The sequence below is a fragment of the Protopterus annectens genome, chromosome 8.part0 (assembly GCF_019279795.1).
Source record: "Protopterus annectens isolate FY-2018-M chromosome 8.part0, PAN1.0, whole genome shotgun sequence".
NCBI classification, from domain to species: domain Eukaryota; kingdom Metazoa; phylum Chordata; order Ceratodontiformes; family Protopteridae; genus Protopterus; species Protopterus annectens.
This window is the reverse complement of record NC_056741.1, coordinates 329,720,768-329,737,719: the sequence shown is the minus strand read 5'-3', so window position 1 is coordinate 329,737,719 and position 16,952 is coordinate 329,720,768. Positions and strand designations below refer to the sequence as shown.

At 42.5% G+C, this 16,952-nt stretch overlaps 1 protein-coding gene across 3 annotated transcripts in view; it reads right to left on the bottom strand.

Moving 5' to 3' along the window:
- The window catches only part of GLRB (glycine receptor beta), a 1,402,573-nt gene that overhangs the window by 780,733 nt on the left and 604,888 nt on the right, over positions 1–16,952 (bottom strand). The gene's annotated exons all lie outside the window — the stretch shown is intronic.

Sequence of the window (16,952 nt, the reverse complement as noted above, 5' to 3'; positions counted from 1 at the left end):
GCTGACGACACCACCATCATCTGCTCTGCCACAAACCAAACTGACCTTCACTACCTTACCCAAAAGACATTTACTACTATTGAACAATGGTTCTCCAATCACTGTCTTCTTAAACCCCAAGAAAACAAAACTTCTCCTTTTCTTACCCACACACCTGTCTCCCTCTATTAATCTCACAATTACGTCTAACAATGGCACCCTTATATCACCTGACCAAACAACCAAACTATTGGGTGTTACCATCGACAACCTTCTAAAATTTGACTTTCACATCAACTCCAGCATTAAAGCAACTAATAGAAAGCTAGGCTCACTCTATAGAATCAGATCTTTCCTAACCACTGAAGCTAGATCCACCATAGCAAGAACACATCTTATCTCCACCTTACTATATGCTTCCCTATTTACACTAATCTATCTAAACATAATATTAAGAAGCTCACAGTAACCTATAACAACATTGCTAGATTTGCAACTGCTTCTCCATATAAAACACATCACTGTCAGAACCTCTCTAACCTAGGATGGCTGGAATTACCACACCTAATTCAGTACTATCAGCGTACTATTGCCCACAAAGTCCTTCACTACCCTGAAAACATACCCATGCTCTCCACCCTTATAAAACCATATAACAACTTAAAAGCCCTACGCTCTTCCAATAAAATCATGATTAAAACATCTCTATCAAAGAATACAGCAGGAGAATCTATTTTTTCAAACTCAGTTGGCAAAACTGGAACCAACTTCCTAAAGACCTTACTGATCAGACCTCCACTGCACTATTTAAGACCAAACTGAAACTCTTCCTTTCTAACCACTGGCTTTGCTCTTGCATTACTCCCAGTTAAACTACCACCTATTTGACTTCCTATCCTTCTCCCATATCCCTCAGACTTACTCCCTTAGCTAATTCCACTTATTTATTATGTCCCTTTTAACCCATTATATGACTACCTTATATAGTAACTTTACTTCTCTCACTAAACTCCTAACAACTGTTACTGTATTTTAATTTTTCTCTCCCTTTTTCTCATATACCTGTACTTTCACTACTTCCTTGTCTCTGTATCCACCTTCTTTATAAGTTCTTTCAAGTATTATTACTGTCTTCTACTTAGTTAGTTATATCGACTTTTTATTACTTAAATCAAACATATACTTTGTATTTAATGTTTTGTTATCATGTTATGTAGATAGTGGAGCTTTTCTCCTCGGGCCTCCACTGAAAATGGACTTGTATCCAGTTGGACCAGCCCGGTTAACAAATGTAAAATAAAATAAATAAATAAAGATACAGAATTAGAAAAAGAGCTGGAGCTCAAACAATGAACAACAGTTCCCAAATTGAAACCTTTAGGCCTATGCAGGAGCAAAGGAAAGGGGGTTAGGAGGATGGGAAGTACTTAAGGAAGAATGAAAACGGACAACACAGATGTTATGGTGAGAACATAACTTTTTTATCTGATGTTGTCGTTTTCATTCATTCATTCCTCAAGTGATGTGACAGAGTCCCTAGCTAGATGAAACTTGGGTGGTCCTCATGGAAGGATATTTCAGAGTACTGTGGAGCCAAATACAGCTCTGTTCCTAGAGACCAAATCAAATGCGTAATGAGCAATAAAGGTATGAGCATTGCACCAAGTGACAGCTGTACAAATGTCATCTACAGAAGCTCTTGAGAAAAAGGCTGAGGATACAGCCACAGATCTCATGGAACAAACTCACAAGGCTTAGGCAAGCCCACTCCTCTTACTATAGACAAAGGAGATGCAATTGGTTAACCATTTGGCCAGTGTAACTTTGGAAACTGGCTAGTTCTATCTGTTAGGTGAAAAGGACAAACAGCTGGATGGTGCTCTGGAAATCCTTGATTCGATACAGATAAAACCAAAGTTGCCTACGTACATTTAAAGACAGCGCATGTACTTTCTCTTGTTTGAAAATGTTTGAAAGAAAACTATGAGGTTAACGACCTGGCTGATATTACACACAGAAACTACCTTAGGCAAAAAAAGATGGGCTGGTCCATAAGGTCACCCCCATCTTTGTGGAAAACCAGATAAAGAGATTTAGAAGACAGAGCCTGGAGTTTGGATACTCGTCCAGCTGATGAAATAGTGACTAGAAAAATGGTTTTCCAAAACAAAAACTTGAGGTCTGACCTGGCTGAGTGTTCAAAGGGGCTTTGGGTCAGAGCTTGAAGAAAAATAGTTAAATCCCAAGGAGACGTGGGATCCTTCAGTGGAGGTCTAAGTAGAAAAGTTCCTTTGAGAAATGCCCTAAATAATTTAGAAGAAGCTAAGGAAATATTATTTTCACCAAGATGGAAATTTGAAATGGCAGCCACATGGACCTTAATGGTAGAAAAGCTAGCCCCTTCACTGAAAATCAGAGATATAAAACTCAAGTACATCAAGTACAACTGGTACTGCGGCAAAACAAAAAGGGTCCAGATCTCTCTTGAGGGCCCAGAACACAAATCTCTTTCTTTCAGTTTTGTAAATCTTTCTAGAAGAAGCTTTTTGAGAAGGTAACTAAATATGACAGACCAGGGAGGAAAGCCTGGGCTCTCTAGTAATCGGTGGAAGTGGAAAATCCATGCATTCAGTCTTGAGAGGCCTGTTATGTCCAGATGAGGCATACCTGTCAGGTGAGATAGGAGGTCTGGACTGGGATCCAGTATCCAGGGTAGTTATAGAAGATGAGGCCAGAGGAAGGGGAACCAAATTTGATGAGGCCAAAAAAGGTGCAATGAGGATAACTCTGCTCTTCAACCAGCATGCTTTCTGCAGAAATTTGGAGATGAGAGGTAATGGTAGGTAAGTATATAGAAGACCACAGGGCAATCATAGACTAGAGCATCTCTCTGTGACTCCCCCATTGGAAAGATCAGGGCAAAGCACATGCTACACTTTGTTGTTGAGGGAAGAAGTGAAAAAATCACAGTATGGCTGGCTCCATCAACAAAAGAAATTCTCTGCCATGTTGACATTGAGGGACCACTCATAAGGCATCAGAATGGACCTGCTTTGTTTGTTCGCAGTCATACTGGTTTTCCTTGGTATGTGTGTATTGCTATTAGAAAGTGGCCAGAAGAGATCGCCCACTGCCACACTCTCATCACTTCTCAACTTAGTGGGCAAGATTTGGTTCCTCTCTGTTTGTTGATGTACCAGACAACAGACATACAGTCTGTCTGAAAAGCAACAGTTCCAGAGGGGAAAGCATCTTGAAAGGTCTGCAATACTAGAAGGACTGTTCTCATTTCCAAGATACTGATATCCATCTTGGCCTCTTCTGGAGACCACATACCTTGGACTGTCCTTCACAAGTAGTGCCCCCCCTTCCCAGATGGGAGGCATCCACATTCACAGTAGCCACGGGCAGGGGGAAGAACAAACGGACGGCCTTCTGAAATTTAATTTGAAGGAAACCACAAAGAAGATACCTTTTGCAACCTTGTGTGATCTTGACTGGGGCAGTTAAAAGGCTGCTGAAGAACAGACCGCTGTACTGACAGGGTACATTGCAGAATTCACATGTGAAGCCTGGATAAAGGAACTAGGGTTACAGCTGCTGCCATGGATTCCAAAGCTTGTAAGATTAGTCATGCCAGAAGAGGAGAATGCAATATTACTCTCTTGACCTGTGATCTGAGAGTTTGGATGCCAGTTGGAGACAGGCTATCTGTGTGACCTTGTCTAGACAAGCACATCTGAACTCCAGACTCTGTGTAGGTGTGAGATGTGATTTGCTGTAATTGACAGATGCCTAGGTGGAAATATAACTGGAGCAAGTAGTCTCTTGCCTGAAGGAGATGATGTCTGGTTAGAGCAGTTAGTAGACAGTTGTTTGGGTACTGAAACACTCGAAATGCCAGCAGTCTCATGTTAGTGCTAGAACCACCATGCATTTAGTGAACACCCTGGAGGCTGTGGTGAGACCAAAGGGCAATGCTCTGAACTGGTAATGACTGGCTCCCAGCTGAAAGTACAGATATTTTCTGGAAAACCTGTTCATTTTGATGGGACAGCATGAATCCTGAAGATCTATCAAGCACATCCAATCATCCTTTCATAGTAAGGGCAGAATATACTGAACTGTGACCATCCAGAACCATGAATACTGCATGAACTGGTTTAGTTTGCTGAGTTCCAGGATAGGTCTCACACCCCGTCTTCTTTGGCACCAAGAAGAATCTTGAGTAGGTCCCGGAACGTCTCTGGTCTGGGGGACCTTCTGGATGAATTTTTTTTCTAGCAGCTTTTTTATTTCCAAGGCTGCTGCTTCCTTCTGATTGGGTGGACCATCTGGGATTCTCTTCGTTCTTGTAGGGGGAATTTTGGAAAATGCTAAGATAAAACCTCTCAATATAACTCTGCTCCCAAGAATCTTTTGTTATCTAAAGTCAAGCACTTTGGTGCACAGACAATGCCCCCAGACTGCCTCAAGAGGGCAACAGTTGGGCAACCTTTCAGGAGTGCTGGTAGGGTTTGTCCGAGAAGGAATCCCAGAAACTCTGGTTCTGTGGGTCACCTCTGCCGTGTGGTGGCATCTTCCATTATAGTTCCCCCCTCTGCCCCTGGATGAACTATCTCCTCATGAGTCTTGGAAAGAGCGCTGGGATTTATGGAAACACATCTTTCTACCTCTGCGTTGATTTCGGAAAAAGGTTTGTGAGGGGTAGAAAAACATAGCCCTACAGCAGACAAGATTTTTCCTTCTTGCTCACATCTGGAGAGTGTGCCTTTTACTTTAGGGCCAAATAAGGAAGATTCATCAGACAGAGCACTGAAGAATGAAGACCTGAAGGGTTCTGGAAGGTTGCATAGGCACATCTAAGCATGTTTCCTAATAGGTATGCCTGAGCCCATCCGCCAGTGAGGTATCTTCTGCCTTATGGTAGATCAGCCTCATGGACATGTTAGATATAGACTGAAGGGTGGCCAGTTGGGAGGAGACTACTTTGGTCCTCCACAGACATGGACCTAGAAAGAGTTTTGGTGAGTTCTTCAGTTAAATTTCTTTGCAGTCTTATAATATGTACCAAATAATTCAACAACTACAGAGCAAAGTCATGGAAGCATAAACATGCTTACTGGGGCTATCCAAGGCCTTGGACTCCCTGTTAGGGGGATGGACAGAAGAGCTCTGCTCTGCAAGCTCTTTTTTCATGGCTGCTGCCACAATCATTGCATAATCTGGGACCCCCTTGCTCCAGTGTGTCATGTCCTAGAAGGGGCTAGAAATGTATCTGTACATTTTGGGATTGGCTCCACAGTATCTGGTTCCTTAACATGCCCAATGAGAAATGGGTCTGTAAGTTCATCAGCCAGGGGGCCACCCAAGATGTAGTCGGGCCAGACCTGAAAGCCTCCAAGAACACCGATTCCTCTTGGGAAGGGGTGTTAGATGACCAATCACCTTTTTGTCTTAATTGCTCAAGAATACCTCCAAATAAGATGTCTTCAAGTGGAGATTGGGGACCCTTCTACTCCATCGAAATTGGTGTCCTCCATGAGAGACTCCTGAGGGGAATCCAAGTGTCTTCTTTTACACACTCTCTTCTGAGGGATCTCATCAGCAGTATGGTCTTGTGAGGTATCAGAAGTATTGGGGACATTCTGAGGGACAGACTGGAGACATGGACAGGCTAACTGCCTCAGTGGAATAGAAGAATGAGGCTCAGAGCAAAGACCCGAAGGAGGCAGACTGATCTGATCTGAAGGGGTATGGATGTCCTTTATCTAGGTAAAGAGAAAGCCCTCTTCACAATTTCAAAAGCAGAGCAGGAGGGGAGATCAAAGTCGATAGTAGCAGAGTCGACATTTCCTGAAAAGCTAGCCCCTGAAACCCTGTAAGCACCCCATCCAAGGATGGAGTCGGACCTAAGCTGTCCAGAGTTGAAGCTTGGAGGGGAAGGGACAGCTCTGCTAACTTCAGAGTTGACTCTGGTTCCCCAGGTCCGGTGCTGACATTTCAGCTCTGAGAGTCCTCCAGCTCCAAAAGGCTTGGAGACGGAAGGCTCAAGGAAGTGACTGGAGTTGAAGAACGAAATATTGTTGGATCCTATAAGGATACCCCCCAGTGATCTCGGATCCAAGGGCTCTGAAACAGCAGGTCAGATCGGAGAAAGAGAAACTAAAGGGGGACTAGTAACAGGCAGGCTCATGGATCCAATGGGAGACAGAGCCAGAATTACCCCAATCTAGATCTGAGCTCTGAGGAATTTCCTCATCATCCTATCCACTTCAGCCTTGGACAAACTCCTGGAAGACCTGAAAGAAGAGGCAGTGGATGATGGTATAGAGTGCTTGCGAGGGCATTTCTACAAGAAGAGAGAAGCGACTCAAGAAGTTATCAGATCTGGTAAAGTAAGAGGTGATTGGATCCGTGGTGATTTAGATTTTGGAGCAGGGGATCTGAAGTGGTCAGATCCGAATTTTTTGATACATCTGGAGATGGCTCTAAGGAGGGAGACTGAGACATTGTAGGATCCAGAGATCTCTTTCTAGAGTCTTTGCCCTTGGAAGCCAAGTCAGGCTTCCCTTTGTCAGTTTTCTTTGATGGGCTTTAAGCCTCAGTTGAAACAGAAGAAGGAAAAAGGGAAGGGAGAAGGTCCTTCAAAACAAGCTTATTTCATCTGTCTGTTAAGTGCCCTACAGATGAAGCCAGCACATATGGAGCAACTTGCATCTAAATGGGCAGTGCCCAAGCAGTATATGTATTCCCTGTGGGCATCCAAATTAAGCATTTTGTGCCCACAGGTGATGCATTTCTTGAATTTAGTTGGCTTATCAGCCATCCTGGAATACTCAAAGAAAGGAAAGGCCACAGAAAAAATCAACCAACTATAAAGAAGTAAAAAGAAAAAGCTACCAACAATGGTACGTACAGAAGAAATAGCCTGTAAGGTGTAGGAAAAGGACAGAAAGAAGACAGCAAAGTACCAGTGATGGTACTAGAGATAAATACAGAGTTCTCAGTAAAAAAAACACAAAGGGAGACTTGCAAAGGACATTTACTGGAAAAAAATAAGAAAGGTGATAGAAAAATCAGTAGATTATTAAGGAAGAACATTTTTCAAAGAACCCACCATTTAACATAAAAGAAAGTTACCAATAGCTTAAGAGGGAAAGATCCGCATCTGTAGTGATATGGCAGCAAAATATATCTGAGGTATGTTAGTTGGGCATGGCATTATGGATAAAGAGAGGAGCTCAAACGTTTGGATCTGAGGATCTGGTAGAAGTGGCTGAGCCAGATCCAAGTCAGATCCGAGACCCACCAGTTCAGGAATGAATGAAACTATCAACATCAGATCACCAAGTTTTGGTTTATACACACACAAACACACATGCAAGTGTGTGTGTGTATGTACATATGTGTGTGTGTGTGTGTGTGTGTGTGTGTGTGTGTGTGTGTGTGTGTGTGTGTGTGTGTGTGTGTGTGTGTGTGTGTGTGTGTGTGTGTGTGTGTGTGTGTGTGTGTGTGTATATAAAACCCCTTAACTAACTGCAAGCCATACTACTTGTAGTGAGGGCAATGTCAAGTGAGCCTTGCTTTCACTGGAACTCAAATTGTTATTAAAGTAGTAAGAGGACATTCAAGTGTTGTTGTCATGTCAATGGCACACATTAAGCTCCATCCTGAATTTCTGTGAGGTAGCTTTGATGGTTCAGTCACACGGTTCTAAAGCAGGACCGGGTATCCTAGGTAAGTGATATGGAATTTTACCTAGGGCTAGATTCCAAAAGAGTTGCTCTCAGTGTAAGTGACTTACTTCTGTGTAAGACCTACCTATAAATAGGTGTACACCAGGGGCCAGATTCCAAAAGACCTGCTCTCAATGCAAGTAGTCACCTACATAGAGAACAAGTCATTTGGAATCAGGCCGCTAGTCTGAATGAAACATGCTGGTTATGGAGGGGCATGTGTGCAAAAGAGTAAGCAGTACTTGGCTTGTTCTCTAAAGATGTCAGAGCATTGCAGGGGTAGTGCTGTAATGTTTCTGATTGTGAAGAACTGCTAAAATCCAGTCTGCAATTTGACATTCCTGATATCTGTGAGGCAGAGTGATACAAGGCACTTTGATTCTTCAGGGTAAGAAATGGAATGTCACCTCGGATCCCTCAATGTAAGATATGGAATGTCACATGATTCTCTCTCCCTTGTTGTACAAAATTTGATAGCCATGGTAGCCACTACAGCTACTGATGCTTCAGTTGAATCAGTGAGTAGGAGAACAATAGTGAGAATGGTCATTTAAATGTGGAGCAGTGCATGAAGCATGAAAGGTCATGTACCCCTACATATCAGTGAAATGCCTCTGCAGGACTGCATACGATAGACAGGGCAGTTTGTGTATAGGAAGGTAAAGGATGGAGAAGTTGACATTTTGAAATCTGTAAAACTTCATTGATTTGAGTTTGGCATTGTTACAGATAGTGGAATGGACCTTACACCGTCTCCATAAGGATTTTGCCAATTACATGCAATATGTGCCTTCCTAAAGTGTTGTGGAGCTATAATGACTGCTCCTTTACTATTCAGTGCAATAACCAGCATGTCCTTAAAAGCATACAGCTTATTCTGGAATTTGGTGTCTAAACTGATGGATTCTGTAGGTGTGACAGAAATGACAGCAACTGTCCAGTTCACAGAATGTGATTTCAAACTGACAGCTATACAATGGGTAATAAAGAAGGTCCCTCAGCTACTGATAAAGGCTGATTTTTTGTTATTTTTAAAAAATATATCAGAAAATGCAAAACCTAAGATTGTCCCCTTTTAATGATGTGGCTGCATCCACCAATTTGTTGTATACCAGTTGAAGTCTCTGCATTTCTGCCACTGTCAGTGGCTGCAAGTTGTTAATGTCAATTGAAGGTCTTATTTTTCCCATCTGTCAATGGTTTACTGAAATATTTCAGAGATACCTAATTGTATGGATGCCTCAGACAGAGTAATACAAATTCCAACTAGTATCCCAGATTTCCCAAAAGTTTTCCAGGCTCTGTTTTGGTATGTAACTGAGTATGATTCACCTAGAATACAGAATTACACTGAAGGCTGGCACAGGAGAATTAAAGGGCTCAATGGCAGATGTCTGGAGGATCTGTCAGCTCATACAAATGTTTAAGTGATTAAACAGAATTGTATAGAAAACATACAGGTATGTTTGTCCACTGGAAGTATGTTCAGAAAGATAACTTTAGCAAAAGGATTATTCACAGCAGTGCCTCCCATGCTGTGCTTGATTATTAAAAGGCAACTATTGTATAATGAATCTCCGTATGTGGTGTACTGTATACTCTGGTTACTAAGGCATTTTTCAGGTTATTTTGTCTATGATGTTGGTTCTTGCTGAACTGTATGCCCAATTTGTTTGTTTTTTGATGGCTATTTTGTAGCAATGATCACTGTGCTGTTACTACCATTCAGTCTCACACACACACACACACACACACACACACACACACACACACACACACACACACACACACACACACACACACACAAAAACATACTCCAGAAGGGTTTTGTTATTATGCTGATGTAACAGCAATGTATATGTGCATTTTCAAAACTGTATTCACACAGTGAAACAATTCATTTTCAGAGAAATGAGGTTTGGAACAGACCAATTTGTCCAGGGACATCTTCAAAGGGGGGGGGGGTAGATATATAGAGTAGCAGGAATTAGGAGGATAGGGGGAGGATGGGGTTAAATAGGAATGCAGGAAGTGAGGTAGGGGTGGGAAGGGGCTTACAGGATGTTAGGCAAGTGTAACTGGAGTAGGAGTCACATTTTGGTGTGAACTTGCTAAGGCAAGTGACTTCTGAGATGACCTATAGGTATTTCCTGGAGAAAAGGTAGGCCTTGGGTTACTGCTTAGTGCTGGCGGTAGAAAGCAGGTGGTGACTAAGGGTACATTAAGGCAGGGGGTTGGTATGGGTAAATTATATAAATATCTGTAGCCCATCTAATTACTAAAGGGTTTGCATCTAGAAATAAAGAGGTCATAGTGCCCTTCTACCCGTCACTCATCAGACCCATTATAGAGTACAATGCCCCATTTGGGATGTACCTCACAAGACACTTCCAACAGCTGGAAAGACCACAAACATACCTCACCAAGAGGATTACTGGCCTCAAACATATGTCCTATGCAGCCTGACTGGAAAAACTCAAGCTGTACTCAGTCGCATATCACTTACTCAGAGGTGATCTCTGCCTGACTTACAAAGCCATGTCCAACTCAGAATTGATGGACATGCTCCACCTAAAGAAATCCAAGTCACTGCGAGCCACTCGCTCTAGTGAGCTAAACCTTGCTACAACAATAACTAGAACATGCTGGAGGGATAGATTCCTGTCACAGAGACTCCCCATGCTTTGGAACAAAACTCCTAACTACATTAGGCAGAGCACCTCACTAACACTCTTCAAGAGAAACCTTGACGAGTGGATGGGTAACAGAAAATACACCCCTGGGATCACTTCATTGGCTCCTCTTGACAGAGGCTCAGTTAATTAATCAATGGGATGGCGAAAGCTGACACACTCTGGCTAGGCTTATAAACGCCCTCGGGCAGATAGTCTAGTACCTACCTATGAACCTACATTATATATATATATATATATATATATATATATATATATATATATATATATATATATATATATATATATATATATATATATATTTTTTTTTTTTTTTTTTGTGCAGGACACTAGTTAGAGGTTTTGCTTTTTGTGGGTGGGCGGAGGGAGAGGTGATCACCCATGTACTGGGCTTTGTTTTGTCGTGCTGGCAGGTTCGGAGGTATGCTGAGCATGTCGGAGGTCTCAAGGGCTTTGGGGCACCCGCGGGTATTAGTTCTTATACCTCTAGCATTGGGTGGAATTCCATGGAGTGGGAAATTTGAGGGGGGGTTGTTTGTCGAGCTTCAGGAGTTCACCTTCTTTGGTGCCTTTCCCTTTAGTAGGTACTGGTTAGCTTTCCGGTCAGGTTTAGAAGTTGCTTGGGTACTGGCTGTCTTTCAAGTTGCCATGCATGGTTTTCCGGTTATGTAAATGCACCCAGTTTAGGTATATATAGGAAAGTAAACCGTGGTAACTTAAACCGGATGTATGGTGTAGTTCCAGCTTACCTCTCTGTCCTTAGTGCACAGTGATTGCTATGAATCCAGTTTTAAAGAGAAGCTAGCACAGCAGGCGGGTGCTTGCTGAATGGAAATCCAACTTCTTTAAAAGAACTGCTCAGGTCCGGTGATCTCTCTCTCTCTGTATTTCTGAACAATACAGATGAGACAATATAGACTAAATAATACCGTGTAGGAATAACGTGGGCTTTCTAAGCTTATTATTGTAATGTAGCATTCTGAAGTTGTGAGGGTGTTCGTGGGCTAGGGAGCATTCCAACCGATGATGTTTGTTCCTAACATGCGCAATGAAGGAGAGTAGTGGCGAGATATGAAGTATATCGGGTCAGCTCCTTTTGAACATAGTACGAAGGAAAGGAAAGCCTTAAGTTCATTTACAACCTGAAGAAAATGCTATTCCAGCTTTATGTCAGAAAATGAATTAAACGTGGAACAGATTATTTGGGTCACCAATAAAATAAAAAAAAAAAAAAAAAAAAGAGGCATAAGTTTAACAAGTAGGGCACAGTTTCACATTAAAGATGGCGAGGCCTGATTAATAAGACTTCATACCCTTCAGAAATTCATGCTAATGCAAACCCATTATTCTATCAACTTTCAAGGTTGGTAAGGGCAATATTTCAAAATTGTTTCTATTTGTACCATTATTTTAACAACTTTGTCCAGATTTCTTACTCTAAGAGGTTGAGAGTTATGCCTGGGAAAGTAGTCAATAAACCCAACACACATAATGTGAACATTAGATGTAAAGAAACTAGTTGCAGGGCTTCCTACCCAGCAGGATAAACAATGGCATGGTGAAATGATCACTTTTGAAGTGAGACGCTAACCCCCATGTACAAATGGGGGGGGGGGGTGCCTGAGGCTGAGGCTGATGCTATGGAAAGTAGTGGTGTTGCTAGTACAGGCCAGTCAGCGTGATATTTATTGTTGTTCATTTTGGCAGGAGTAGGGAGCTGTTTGAATAATAACTTTTAGGCCAAGCTTACTTAAATTCTTCGATAAGTTTCTATGGTAGTGACTGGTGCATGCATATTTTGAAAGGGAACTCTGGGTGGTAAACCTATTTGCAGTGGGTATTTGCTGCCAGTTCGGGTTTCAGCAATAGCTTTGGGGACTTCAGGGGATGCCTAGGTATGGACAGAGCCCAGAGCTCGAGTTCATGTGTTAGGCTTCATTGTAGGAGTGAGTTGATTGTTCTTCGGCCAGAGGGGGTATGGATTTGGTATAGTGTGGTTTAATTTTCATTGCGGTCAGTTCAACTAAGGTTTGGTCGGGTTTTCATGGAGATATGGTTCCCTGACAAATTAGTGGCAAAGCACTGAGGAATGAAGTTGGAGAATGGTGTCGGGTTGGTTTCTCATTTATGAGGGGCAAGCTCCTGATAGTTCGGCAGAGACAAGGTGTGGCATGGCGGTTGGTTGTTTCTCTATTGTTCAGTTGTTCAATTCCTGCAGAGACAAGGTGCGGCATGGTGGTTGGTTGTTTGCTTCTCTATCGTTCAATTTTTCAGTTTCTGCAGAATGTTCAGATTTTGCTCACATTAGGTCTGTTTCTCATAAGACTTGTATTTGGGATAACCGGCGAGGGAGTGGAGGAATGATGTCACTATTTTGCTTATAGTTGAGTTATGGGAGAGGTCGAGAGGTGTTATGTATTTGCCTTTCAGTTGATGGTTTGGCTCCAGTAATGGCCGCTCCCCATAGCATGAGTAGAGTGGCCTTAACCAGTAGGGGACTTCCTTCGTCAAGCAGTTCATTTTCAGATTCCATATCCTGCAGGAAATGCTTATTACTATGAAACGTGTAATTTCTGACAACTTTCCAAGTTTTCTGAGTAATAATTAGGTGGCTGGCAGCTGCCACGGAGTCTTTGCATGGGATATGGCAATATTTTGGAACTTCGCTCTGATATCACCGGTTAGAATGGCAGCTAAAAGCACATCAGCAGTTCAGGATCACACTGGTCGGGAGGAATGTAGTGCAATGGTGTAACATTCTAAGTAAAACAAAAAAAAATGTAATTGCATTTCCTGGCTGAGATGAGCAAGCTATTAGTAGGTGTTTCACAGTTTGTCCATTTGTTCCACATTGTGAGGGCTACTGCTCCTTGTTTTGGAGACAGTAGGTGGAGAGTGTGGTTGACTGTTTGCAAAATAAGTTATTTGAGGTGGTATGGAAATTATGAGGTAACCCATGTGCGTTGGTATTTACATTTTCTCTTCATCTGCAGGAGGTCTTAGTTCTGACATACTCAGGGGTAGATCAATTTACATTTGGCATTTGACAGGGCATTTAAGCATAGCTTCAGTTACTGCTGTTTGTGCCATAATGTCGGAGTGAAGGGGTTAAGTGGTAGTCTTTTGGGGATTACGTTTGAAGGCTACGGTGTGGCTGGGCAGTTGAGAAACAGTTAATTCATGTTGCGGCAAACCTTTATTTCCTAATTTTCTAAGTTTATCAGGGCAAGATACATAAGACAGAAGAAAGTGGCGGGGGGATCATTATGAGTACATTTGAATGTATAGGCACAGGGACAGGGTTTGAGGTTCATAGCTGTTTTACTTCTGTTAAGGCAAGGTGATTAATCTGTGTTTTTCCTTTTACAGTTTGCGGAGGTGCAGAATCAAGTGGGTGTGATTGGTGCCCGGAGGTAAGGAGAGTCGGAGGTGTTGGAGCCGGTTCAATGGATGCCACTGCTGCTTGGGTGGTGCACAGGATGGCCAGAAATGGATGCTTTATGTGGATTTTAATAGTTGGACTAGTGTATAATGGGATTGTGGATTTTGGTGCTGGAGTGGTGCATAGGGGGTTATGTAAGGAGGAATGTTTGGGTCAAGGTAAGGTAGGACTAGGGGTGTGATGGTGCAAATACTAGTGGCTGTTGCCATTGATGGAATGGTGCATAAATGTGCTTGATTGGGGGAGTGTAATGTAAACAATCGCTGTCCTGCAGGAAGTAGTTAAAGGTAGTTGATGTTGAGGGGCTGGACGTTGTGTACAAAGGGGTCACAGGGAATTTTATTTTATTCGCTGTTTAGCAAGATATGTCGAACTTGGTGCGGTTTGGGTAGTGTATTGACAAGTAAAGGAGTATGTTGGGGGCTGAGTAAAGCAGGGTTGCGGATCTGTTATCGGGGGTCTGGGGGGTTTCTACAGGTGGGGTGGTTCGCAGTAATTAAAGGCAAAGGAAGTCACTAGGTTACTGGTGCTAGGGCCCTTAAAAGTCAGTTTATCTATATTCACTATTTATGGTTATTATGCACTTGTTTTTGGAGGTAAGGTATTCTGCTGGGGGAGGCTGGGTTGATGTCTGGTAGATGGAATGTTAACAAATGTTTGTTTTGTACTCATTAAGGCATTTCAAGGTTGGTGCAGATGGGTAGTGTAAGGCCAAGGGAGGATAAGGTATGTTGAGGGCAAGTTATAGCAGGGTTTGATATTTGCTTAGGGGTAGTTTTGGGTTCTTACTGGTGGGAGAAGCGGCACCAATTTTGGGAGTGGGGGTAGTTGCTAGGTTAATGGCTCTAAGGTTTTGATGAACTAGCCAGCTTCAGGTAAGTAAGATTCCTTAATCCAGAGTGCATTGCATGTTGCTCTTATTAAAGAGGGACGTAGGTGATTGTTGCCCATGTCAAAAGGGATATAGGTAGAGCCATGGGGGGGAATTTACACCTCAAGTCTGATAATAGGCTATAACAGCACGACTATGGATGTTTTTTTTTCTTTGCCTTAATTATGGTTAACAATGTTGTTGGAACTACTTGGTTGGGAAAAGAGTGATATATTTATTTATAGAATAGGCCTTTTAATGTAATCATTTGTTTATTTCGCATGGGTATCAGTTGTATCGTGAATCTGTGAGGTGTGGAGGAAATCTTAAGATGTGTTAACAAAACCACTCGTAAGTTTCATTGGTGTTTTGTATGCGGTAGTAAATGCATTTTAAGCACTGGATGAAGGAGATTTGCCAGTGGTGGTGCATACTGTCATTAAAAAGTTGTGATTATGGGTGAATAAGAAGTTATGTACCTACCATAACGTTCCATGTTAGTTGTCTTCTTCTCGCCTTCTTTCTAGCTGGATGGGTTCGGAGCCGATCCTCGGCTCCAACTCGGCCAATACCAAAGCTCGAGAGCTAATTCCACCGGCTTGAGGCTACCCTATATCCCACAATGCTAGGCGGTAACTACTCAGATCTCGTTTGATAGCTATACCAAGCAACCCTAGTCTCCATAGAATGGATTAGGGAAACCCACCTCAAAACAATCTGCGTAAAAGGTATCGCAGACCTCAGAAAGGATAAAAGAGGTGGAAGAATGTGTGGGAATGACGACTTCCAGAGGAAGAACACAAACTGAATTCCTGTCGGTCTGTCCAGGCTTGGGAGAAGGAGGGAAGAAAGAAGGCGAGAAGAAGACAACTAACATGGAACGTTATGGTAGGTACATAACTTCTTAATGTTAAGTTGCCAATCTCGCCTTCATTCTTGCTGGATGGGACCGGGTCCCTAGCACCTTATCCCGGGTGTTCTATCGGAACAGACTCTTGAGAACAGTGGAACCAAAATTGGCACGGCTTCTGGAAACCATGTCCAATTTGTAATGTGAAATGAATGTATGAGGAGAAGCCCAGGTGGCTGCTGGACAAATGGGATCTATTGGCAGCCTATCCTGAAAAGCTATGGATGTAGCTAATGCCCTAGTTGAATGAGCTCTAGGTCTTGAGGGTAGTTTTTGATGTCTGATCTCATAGATGAAGGTAATTGTAGAGGTGAGCCATCTAGAGAGGGATACTTTAGTAACTGGAAGGCCCAATTTCCCTTCCGCATATGACAGAAACAATTGATTAGATTTCCTGAATTGTTTAGTCCTATCTAAGTAATATCTAAGTTGGCGATGAACATCCAAAAAATGTAGCTTTTGTTCCGACCTGTTTGAATAGTTAGGGAAAAAGATGGGGAGATCAATAATTTGGTTTAGGTTTGTTTGAGAGGAAACTTTAGGCAAAAAGGATGGATTAGTATGGAGGGATACCCTATCTTTGTGAAACACTAACTAAGGAGGACGACTGCACAGAGCATGGAGTTCAGATACCCTTTTCGCTGAAGTTATAGCTACCAGAAAAAGTGTCTTCCAAGAAAGCAACTTCAGAGAACATGAAGCCGGTTCAAGGGGAAGGATTAAGGATGCCAGAACCAAGTTCAAATCCCATTGAGGCGGGGGATCTTTGATTGGAGGTTTGAGAAGAAATATGCCCCTTAAAAAGGCTTTACAGAGTTTGTGAGCCATGATGCTAGACTCTGAAACACCAACATGAAAATTAGATATGGCAGCCAATTGAACTCTAATGGTAGATGCAGATGATCCTAAATGAAAGAGTTCTGCTAGAAAGTCTAGAATAGACTGGATAGGTGCAGTAAAGGGATCTATGTTTTTTGATGTTGCCCAAAAAGAGAAGCGTTTCCATTTGCTACTATAAATCTTCCGGGTAGAAGATTTATGAGAGGCTATCAAGATATCTCGGACCGAGATATTGAGGGAAGCCTGGCTAAGGTTGGAATCGGAGAAACCACGCTGTGAGGTTTAGAGAAGGCAGGGATTGGTGCAGCTGACCCGATTGGTGGGTTATCAGATCTGGTACTGGGTCCAGATGCCAAGGCTGCTCCAAAAGGTAACGATGAAGAAAAGGAAACCATATCTGTCGAGGCCAGTAAGGGGCAATGAGGATCATTGTCACTCTCAAGCGATGGCTTTCTGAATTAGTTGAGATATCAGTGGA